This window comes from Puma concolor, chromosome A1 (assembly GCF_028749965.1).
Source record: "Puma concolor isolate L17-30 chromosome A1, mPumCon1.1.hap2, whole genome shotgun sequence".
Lineage (NCBI taxonomy): Eukaryota > Metazoa > Chordata > Mammalia > Carnivora > Felidae > Puma > Puma concolor.
The window spans coordinates 163208402-163219507 of NC_141667.1; positions in this window are offsets into that span (position 1 = coordinate 163208402).

An 11106-nucleotide genomic window follows, 5' to 3' on the forward strand; every position below is an offset into this window, starting at 1 on the left:
AAGATCCCTTTTATTAAACATTATTTCATTTACACTTTAGGTCAGTACAATTTTGAATTCTATGCCAGTTACTGATCTTTCTTCTTTCTCCTACCTACAGCAATCTATTTCCCTGACATGTAATTAGTATCAACAGCTTAATGTGTCTACTGTGTATATTATATGCGTGTCAGATAACACGAATTCTATACCAACACTCCCCTCTGTGTGTATGTATGTGTGTATTTCTGTTTTGAACTTTTAATGAGAAAAAAATATACTGAGCTCAAGGACACTGTGAGGTATATCACTGGGCCAAGAGTTGGTATACACACACACACACACACACACACATCATATATATACATATATATATATATATATATATATATATATACACACACACACACATATATCTTTATATCTGTACATATACATATATATGTGTATATCTGTACATATATATGTATATATATGTGTGTGTGTGTGCATATATATATATATATATATATATATATATTCTCTAATAGACTATTACTATTCATGTTGCACTGCATTTTCTCCAGTAAATATATGGGTACTTTTGCAGATCAAAAAGTATAGAGTTAACTCCTTCTGTAATGTATTCTATTATTTCCCACTGATGGAGGTTCAAGCCATTTTGCAGGTTTTTTGTTTGCTTGTGTGTTCTGGCTGCTACAAAAATGCCACATGAAAATATAATTTTACACAGGCCTTCATCTAATTATATTTTGGGGACAGACTCCAGAGTGAAAACACTTGGTTGAAAGTGATCAAATGAATCTTCAAGTTGAATACATAGATGCAATTTGGTCTCCAAAATGTAACAGTTCACAACAGCGCCAGCAACACTGCCTTGTACCCTTGTCAGCATGGGGGCTTATCGACCATTTACATTTTGTTCCTGTTAACCCTGGAAAACAAAACAGTGTATCGTTCATACACTGACACCAAATTACATTGTTACTCCAACTACCTCCATATTGAAATGTCCTAATCCTACATTAATTTTACTAAAAATTAAATTCTTATGCTGTTAGAAGTTTATCTATGTATTTTGAAAGAGGGAGGGAGGGAGGGAGGGAGAGAGAGAGAGAGAGAGAGAATGAGCACAAGTGTGGAAGGGACAGCGAGAGGGAGAGTCCCAAGCAGGCTCCACGCCCAGCAAGGAACTCAATATGGGGCTCGAACTCACGAACTGTGAGATCATGACCTGAGCCAAAACTAAGAGTCAGATGCTTAACCAACTGAGCCATCCAGGCACCCCAAATTCTTATGGTTTTAAAATATAATTTCCAACAAATCTTTCTAGAACTCCTATATTCCAAACCAACTATATTTGTGCTAAAAATGCTATAAAAAAGAAAAAAGCTTATCACGTCCTCTTCCCTTTTCCTATGTTCCTTAGAGCAATTAGGCAAGAATAAGAAATAAAAGGGATCCAAAATTGGAAAGAAGTAGTAAAATTGTCCCTGTTTACAGATGACATGATCTAATGTGTAGAAAACAGTAAGATTCCATAAAAACCCTAAACAGAACCAATAAATAAATTCAGTAAAGTTGTACAATATAAAATGCACACACAAAAATCAGTTGTGCTTCTGTACAATAACAATGAACAATCTGAAGGAAATTACGAATATAATCCCACCTACTATAGTATTTAAAAAGAATGAAATAATGAGGGTTAAAGTTAACCAAGCAAGCAGAAGACGTGAACACTAAAAACTACAAACCGATGCTGAAAGTAATCAAACAAGACACAAATAAATAGAAATACATTCTGTACTCACAGACTGGAAGACTTAATATCTTTCAAATCACCATAATACTCAAAGTGACCTACAGATTCAATGCAATCCCTGTCAAAATATCAATGGCATTTTTTTTGCAGGAATAGAAATAATCATATTAAAATTCATATGGAATTTCCATGGGCTCCTAATAGCCAACACAATCTTAAGGGGAAAAGACAACAAAGCTTCACCTCACACTTCTTAAATTCAAAACATAGCATAAAGTGACAGTAGTTAAAACAGTGTGTTACTGGTATGAAAATAGATATATAGACTAAGAACAGAATCGAGAGCCCAGAAATAAGCGTATGGCCATGAATATGATCAAAGGATCTTTGACAAAGTTGCCAGAGGCACACAGTGGGGAGAGGACTCTCTTCAACAAAGGGTGCTGGGAAAACTGGACACCCACATGAAGTGGGACCCTTACATCAATTCCATATACCAAAACGACCTCAAAATAAAGACCTAAACTTAAGACCTGAAACTATAAACTCGTAGAAGAAAGCATATAGGAAAAACCTCAAGATGCTGGATTTGACAAGGATTTCTTAGATATGACACCAAAGGAGCAGGCATTAAAAAATAAAAATAGACAATTGAGACTATATCAAGCTTAAAAACTTTTTCGCAGCCAAGGAAACAGCAAAATGAAAAGGCAACTGACAGAATGAGAAAATATTGCTAGCCACATATCTGATAAGGCAGCAATATCCAGGATATATAAAGAACTACAGCCCAGCAAACCCCAAACAACCTGAGTTAACAATGGGCAAAAGACTTGAATAGACATTTCTCCAAAGAAGATATACAGATGGTCAACACGCACATGAAAAAGATGTTCAACATCACTAATCATCGGAGAGATGCAAATCAAAACCACAGTGAGATAGCACCTCACACTCACTAGGATGGTCACAAAGCAGAAAACGAAATGTTGGCGAGGATGTGTAAAAAGCGGTACCCTCGTGCTCTGTTGGTGGGAATGCAAAATACTATAGCTGCTATGGAAAGCAGTTTGAAGGTCCCTCAAGAAGTTAAAAATAGAACTAGCCTATAATCCAGCAACTCTCACTTCCTAGTATACATCCAAAATGATTGACAACAGGATCTCAAAGAGATATGTGCACACCTATGTTCATTGAAACATTATTCACAATAGCCAAGACGTGGAACCTTAATGTCCATCGACCGATGAGTGGAGAAAGAAAATGTGGAGTCTACATACAATGGGATAAATACTATTCAGCCTTAAAATAGAAGGAAACCCTGTCATCAGTTGCAACACGGATGAATCTTGAGGACATTGTGCTATGCGAATGTCAGTGACAAAAAGAAAAACATTGCCTACTCCCACTTAAGTGAAAAATCTGAAGCAGCCAAATTTATAGGAACGAAAGGGTGAAAGACAGTTGTCAGGGGCTGGGGGAAAGGGAGAGGGGAGTCACTGAGTGGGGACAGAGCTCCAGTTCTGTAAGATAAAAATGTCCTAGAGATCCGAAGCACAAGGTGCATATTGCTAACACTACTGTTCATTTAAAAAGGATTAAGATTGTATATTTTGCTATGTGACTTTTAGCACAAAAAAGATAAATAACTGATGACAAAATAATAATTATGAAATGTATAAGCCTCATAGAAGCAAAATAGCTGACTAAAATAGCACAAAGGCAAGAGAAGGAAAAATGTAAGTACTATTTGAAGATAAATTATAAATTTAAAAAGGATGCTGAGAGAACTTAAAGCCTAAAGATGAACATTTTTAGGATATTAATTTGACTGAAATTGATAAATAGTTCATCAATTTGCAGGCTTTCCCTTTTTACAAAGTAACATGCTGATTTCAGTATGTGTATGGAAATGCAAATGATTCCTAACAGTCAAAAAATCTTGAAAAAAAATAAATATTGAGGATTTGCACTAAATGATTTCAAAACTTTCTATAAAGATTCAATAAGAGAGTAGTACTGAAATAAAGATAGAGAAGTCAATGGAACAAAATAAAAAGGCCAGAGATAGTCTTTCTCAACCAACCAACCTCCCTGCCCTGCCCCCCTACAATGGCAGCACAGAGAGTCAATACTGGAATAGACTGCCTTGATCTTCTGCTCTTGGTTAGTGACTGGTTATAAGTCAAAACAAACAAACAAACAAACAAAAACTTCACCTCGCAGTTCGTGGGTTCGAGTCCCTCATTGGGCTCTGTGCTGACAGCTCAGAGCCTGGAGCCTGCTTCTGATTCTGTGTCTCCCCCTCTCTCTGCCCCTCCCCTGCTCACGCTCTCTTTCTCTTTCTCTCTCTTTCTCAAAAAATAAATAAAACACTAAAAAAAACCCCAAAAATTTCAAGGTAACCGAAAGTCTAAACATAAATGCCACTCTCTTTCTACACTTGCTTGTGAATACGTTTGTTTCTGGAACCTCTAAGTATCCAGCTAAGGAAAAGAAGAAAAGAGTTAACTTTGCCATCATTTTTATTGTCAACCTAAAGAAGTTGATGTTATTAATTAAATAAAGGTGTGGTATTCCAGTATAATGAAGGTTATTGATAATGACCTAAATCCATGCATAAACCTTACTTAATAGACAAGCAACCCATCGAATCAAAGTGTGCGTTGAGAACGTGGTTATGGGTTAAGACTGTTAACCCAAGTGCTTCAGAGGTGGCGCCTTGCTTCTTGTCACATGCAGAGTCAGTAGGATGGGGCTGAGAGCCGCCTGCCCCACTTTAGTTCCTGTGGACTCTGCCCTGTGATAAAAGAAGCCGTTCTTTCCTGCGACACCAATTTGCTAACCTTTTTCACCAGGATACTATCCACCAACTTTTATAACTCATGCGTATTTGCATAAGCAATCAATAATCCACAACCTCAGAAGCCCTCTAGTTGAGCATTAAGCTCATTCATTCATTCACATGGTGAGCAAGCCCTGTTCTGAACCATCAAGTGCCAGCTATGCAAAGAGTCCAACAAGACGTCTCATTCTCTTTCTCCTCTAGGGAGATCTTCTCCTCTCCTATCGTTTAAATGTTCAAGTTCCTCAGGGCAGGTCCTACCCTTCCTTTTAGACATTTGCCCTCAACATTCTCTTTCTGTCTCTCTTTCTCTTTCTCTCTCTCTCTCTCTTTTTTTTTTTTTTTTTTACACTGCGGTAAAACATACATAACATAAAGTTTACCACTTTATCTGTTTTTTAAATATACAGCTCGGTGCATTAAGCACACATTGTCATGCACCACCCATTCTTGTGGGGGGGGTCATTGATGGCTACGCCAATGCCTAGCTTTAGATCTCTGTCCCAGAACCTAATGACCTGTTGGATGTCATGTCCCTCAGGCTTCTCTTGTTTTTGCAAATGACAAAAATCGTCTCTAGCTAACTAAACAGAAAAGGATTTCACTGAATGGATTTGGGGTAACTTCCAGAATCTTTGTAAAGAACTAGGGAATCATGCATGGAGGCTCTGTATCTATATATCCCCTCCTGATCACACTGCGGAATTGGGCCCACAGGAATACCTCTGCTGCTGCCATTAGCACAGGCCCTTGAGCCTACACCGCCATGTGCATTCCTGTATCTGGGAAACCGTCAGAGCCACAGGCTCTGGAGGCTCTGAGCGGCTGCTCATGGCTACCGCCGCCCTAGTGTGCATTTTGTACGGCCTTCCTTTTCCATGTTACCACCCTCCACTTCAAAGTCTGGGGCAAGTGTGTCTGGTTGACAAAGTCTGGGTCACAGACAGAACCTGCACCTTTGCTGTGAGAGGAGCATCCCACACTGGGAGACCAGCTCTGACTCATCCAATAGAACTGCCAGAGCAAAGGATGGGTGCTGTGCAGTCAAAAGAATGAAAAATGCTCATTATTTTGTTTTACAGGCACTTCCAACTCATTATAAAATCAACTGGAACTCCTGGTGTTTCTCTCAAAACCTTCTTGTGTTCTCCTAATCATCCAGGTATTAAAGGCAGAGATACAGAACTATTCATTCTGTATTCTTCCACACTCCTCCCCATCAGCTACATCCCAAGTATATCTTGAATCCAGCCACTTTTATACAGATCCAACACCATCATTTGAATCCAAGTTTTTTTTTTTTTACTTAGGATATTCCTAAATGGTCTCACCTATTATAACAGCTTTATTGAGATGTAATTTACCTGCAACGCTCTTCACGGGTTTAAAGGTGAAGCATTTTCATATAGTGAATACAGGTAGATAATATCTATTTCAGAACATTTTCATCACCCCGAAAAGAAACTCTGTATCCATCAGTAGTCACTCCCCATTTCCCCTCAGTGCCTCTTTTAGACAGCCATTCATCTTTTTTGTCTCAACAGAGGCACCCATTTTGGACACTGCAAATGAATGGAATCATATGGTACAGTTGAACGTTGAACAACGGAAGTTAGGGGGCTGAACCCCCACACAGCTGTAAATGCATATATAACTTGTGACTCCCCCGAAACTTAACTACTGATAGCCTACTGCTGACCAAAAGCCTTACCAATAACAGTTGACTGAAGTATACTTTGTATATGTATTATACACCGTATGCTTATAATAAAGCTAGAGGAAACTAGGTGTTAAGAAAATCATAAGAGAAAAATACATACTGTATTTCTATTTAAAAGATCCGTGTGTAAGTGGATCTGCGCAGTTCAAACCTGTGTTGTCCAAGGGCCAGCTATACACAGTCTTTTGTGACTGGCTTCTTTCACTTTGTATAATGTTTTCAAGGTTCATTCATGTTATAGCATCTAGTAGTATTTCATTTCTTTTTATTGCAGACTAACATTACATTCATGTATGGGCACATGACATTTTGTTTATTCCACCATTACTTAATGGACATTTGGATTGGTTCCACTTTTTTTGCTATTATGAATAATGCTGCTATGAATAATTGTGCACAATCAAGTTTTTTGTGACCAGATTTTCAGTTCTCTTGGATATATACCCAAGAGTAGAAGTCCTGGGTCATATGTTAACTCCATTTTTAACATTATATGAACTGCTAGACTGTTTTCCAAAACGTCTCCTCCCTCTTACATAACCACAAGCAATGAAAGTGTTGAAACTTTCTCCACATTCTCACTGACACTTATTGTTTTCTTTTTGATTATATCCATCCTTGTGGGTGTGAAGCGCTATCTCATTGTGGTTTTGATTCACACTGCCCTTATTACTAATGACACTGAGTTATCTTTTGACGTGCTTATTGGCCACGTGTGTATCTTCTTTGGAGAATGTATTCAAATCCTTTTGTCCATTTTTAAATTGGGTTGTGTTTATATTGTTGTGTTGTAATGTTTGCATATTCTAGAAACAAGTCCCTTATCAGATATGTGATGCCTACATATTTTCTGTCATTGTGTAGGTTATTTTGATAATGTTCTTTGAGGCACATTTTAAAAAATTTTTAGCAAGCTCAATTTACCTATTTTTTTTTTCTCTTTTGCTGCTTGTTTTGGTGTCATACCTAAGAAACCATTGCCTAATCTAACCAAGATCACAAAGATTGTGGCTACATTTTCTTCTAGGTCTTTGTTCCATTTGGAGTTACTTTTTGTACGGTGTGGTGTAGGAATCCAAATTATTCATTTGCATGTGAACATCCAGTTGACGCATCACCATCTGTTGAAAAGATTGTCCTTTCTATAATGAACTGTCTTGGCACTTTTGTCAAAAATCTGTTTGGGGGGGTACACAATTCAACCCACAACACTGTCATGTTTGGGCTATTTATTAATGGTACATAGATATAAATATTTGTGCACCTTAATCTTGAATCCTGAAACCTCAATGAACTCATTTATTACTTCTGATTTTAGTGGATTCCTTAGGATTTTCTATATACAAATCATTTCACCTACAAGTATAGTTTTACTTCTTCCCTTCTGATCTGGATACTTTTTATTTTCTCACCTAATCGCTCTGCACAGAACCTCCAGTATAATGTTGAATAGAAGTGGCAAGAGTATCTATCCTTGTCTTGTTCCTGATCTTAAGGAGGAAGGCTTTCAGTCTTTTACCTTAAAATACAATGTTAGCTGCATTTTATAAATGTTCATTATGAGCTTAATTTTCCTTCAATTCCTAGTTTGTTGAGTGTTTTTCATGAAGAAAGTGTGTTGGATGTTGTCAAGTGCTTTTTCCTGTTCATATGGTATCAGGGACTGAATTGTGTCCTCCAGAAATTCCTATGTTGAAGCCCTAACCCTCAGTGTGACTGCTTTGGGAGATATGGCCTTTAAAGGGATAAAGTTAAATATGGTCATAATCGTGGTACCCTAACTTGATAGCTGGGATCCTCATAAGAAAAGGAAGAGATCTCTTTACATCAACTCACAGACGGAAGGCCATGTAGGACACATCAAGAAGACCATCTACAAGCCAGTAAGAGAGCTCTTTCCAGAAATCAAATTTGCTGGCTCCTTGATCATGAACCTCTACCTTCCAGAACTATGAGAAAATAAATGTCTGTTGTTTAAACCACCAGTCTGTGGTATTCTGTTGAAGCAGCCCAAGCTGACTAATGTATAGCATTAACTCAGGTTCTAAACCAATCTTACATTCCTATGATAAGGATCACATGGTCTTGATCAGGGTCCGTAATCCTTTTCTATTTTGCTGGATTCGGTTTGACAGTATTCTGTTGAGGGGTTCTGCACCTACACTCAATAAGGAGACCCTTTTCCCACAAATGATATTGGAATAACTGGCCAAGTATGAATGAGATCTGAGAAGTAGGTGTAGTAATGGACTTGTGTTAGTTTCCTGGTTTTATAGGTTGCATTACCAGTACACATGCAGGAGAATGTTCACTAAAAACACGTTGAAGTATTCAGAGAGGATGGCGCATTCCCTTGGGAATTTACTTTCAAATGCTTCCTTAAAAGTTTTTACCTTACCTTTACCTTTTCTGTAAGCTTCGGATTGTTGAAAACAACAAGAATGACATAATGAAAGGGTGGGTAGAGAATGAACAAGTGGGGGTGGGACGAGAATTGAAAGACTAATGTCTCCAGAGGAAGAAGTGAGAAGTTTAAGCAGGAAAGCGGAATCCAACAAGATGCCACAGGGCTCTTTAATCTTGAGGGAAGTAAAAAAGAGGGCTATTTTCTGTGCCCCATTATAATGTAGGCCTGCACTTTTTTCACATGCCAGGATCATCACTCCTTTGCATTCTCCCAAAGCTCAGGATGAGATAAGAACACCATTCGCTAAAATGACCTATTTCTCAGATAGATTGGCCCCTCGTCCTTTCTTCTCCTCCAGTTCTACTAACAATAAGAATTAAAGGGCAGTGAGTTACTCCCCATTAATATCTATTTTCTTGGGGCGCCTGGGTGGCTCAGTCGGTTGAGCGGCCGACTTCGGCTCAGGTCACGATCTCGCGGTCCATGAGTTCGAGCCCCGCGTCGGGCTCTGTGCTGACAGCTCGGAGCCTGGAGCCTGTTTCTGATTCTGTGTCTCCCTCTCTCTGACCTTCCCCCGTTCACGCTCTGTCTCTGTCTCAAAAATAAATAAACGTTAAAAAAATTTTAAAAAATATCTATTTTCTTAAATTTTAGGCTCTAAGCAACAATCATTCAAATAAGGGAAACACATGACGCTATTAGAACACAAACGGTTTGTATTTTGGATTAGCTCCCCCTTGAAAAATTAAAGACAAATAATTAAGATATGCAATATACATATGCCAAATATGAGGTCGACCCGAGAAAACTGGTCTTCATGGGACAGTTCTAGTAGGACCTGTAGGATGATGGTCTAGAACCTACAATTCGTCAAGAGTATATGAAAATGTTTAAATTGCCCCTCAAGAATTTCTATTTCTTTTAATGGAAAGACAGTGTAAAGCATTATTAGCCACCTACCCCAACTACTTGGTATTCTAGTAAACACAGTATGTCACGCAAGCTAAACTTTCTCTGTTTCAATGATGAAAACGTCACTTACACTGGCCCCATGACCTTCATAATCACCCTAACTTCAATACTTAGATGAACCCTGTAATGCGTAGTGCAGCCTTTTGAGGCCTGCTCTTGCAGATGTGTCTGGAGTGCAGAGGTATTTACATCCATTTTCCATCAATATCATTGTAATTGGAGTACTTGCTATTTCCACGGGATATTTTTCATTCACCCGGTATTTCTTGGATGCCAACTCTGTGTCCAAGGCAATGGGAGAACCGCTACAATTGTTTACCAATGGTCTCCAGAGATTTTGAGCTTCCCTCTCCCTAACCCAGTCTGTTCTGGGTTTAGAGGCTTGCATGGTCTCTAGAGGAGCCTTGAACTCACTTATACCCCAGGGAATATGTCCTGGGAATAAAGGCCACTAACATACCAATATGCCACATGAGATGCATATCTTATTGGTTTTAAAAAATAATAATAGGGATCACGATAAAAAAATTTTATAGGGAACTACAGGTACATGATTATAATGGAAGATAACAAAACTGGGGCATAATCACTACCAACCAGAGTAGAAATCTCAAGACAAGGGGTTCTTTGGCTTTTTGCCAGCATGCCTGCTAGCTTTGTGGTCCTTCTTGTCTTACCCTATACCACTTCTACTAGTCACTGCCAGGCTTAGTGATCACATCTCTTCTCTGTTCCATACCCACCCTCCCTGCTCCTTGTCTCTTTTTAAGTGTATTTTCACCTTTGTCTCCCTCCTCTGCTCAGCTTAAGTTACAGCCTGCAAGTGGCATGCGTCCTGCATAATTATTGCTTTTTCTCCCCCCTCTGAAGGGTGATTTAATCACCCGGGCAACTTCTGATGTTTCTACTTTAATCACCGGCTAGGTATGTGTGTGTGGGTGTGTTTCCTTTCCCTTACAAGTTTTGTCTAAACCTTAAAGAAATACAAAATATTCGTGCATCTTCGTTCTTAGAGAAGGAAAAATGTGGGCTAACTTTGGTGAACACATTCCACATGGGACACCTACTAAGCACCAGAAAGGGCTCAGCATGGTGCTAGGTGCTAGGTCAGACACAAAGAAATCACACTGCAGCCTGTCAGATCTTGGTTTATTGCAGAAGAATGACATACAAAAGGGAAATCAGACAGTGAGTAACAAAGAACTGAAGTGAATATAACGAAGTATCAAACCATAAAAGGTAGTGAGGGCAACTGCTCTACAGAAAGGAGAAACTATTCCTAGAACTACCAGGAATTTGGGTTATGGGTGTGGGAGCCTAACGAGGTGAAACGGCATTCGATTTAGAGGTGAAAGCCCCTGGCATGCTCAACTACATAGAAGAGAAAGGAGTCGGACTCCTGAAAGAGTCGCCACCTT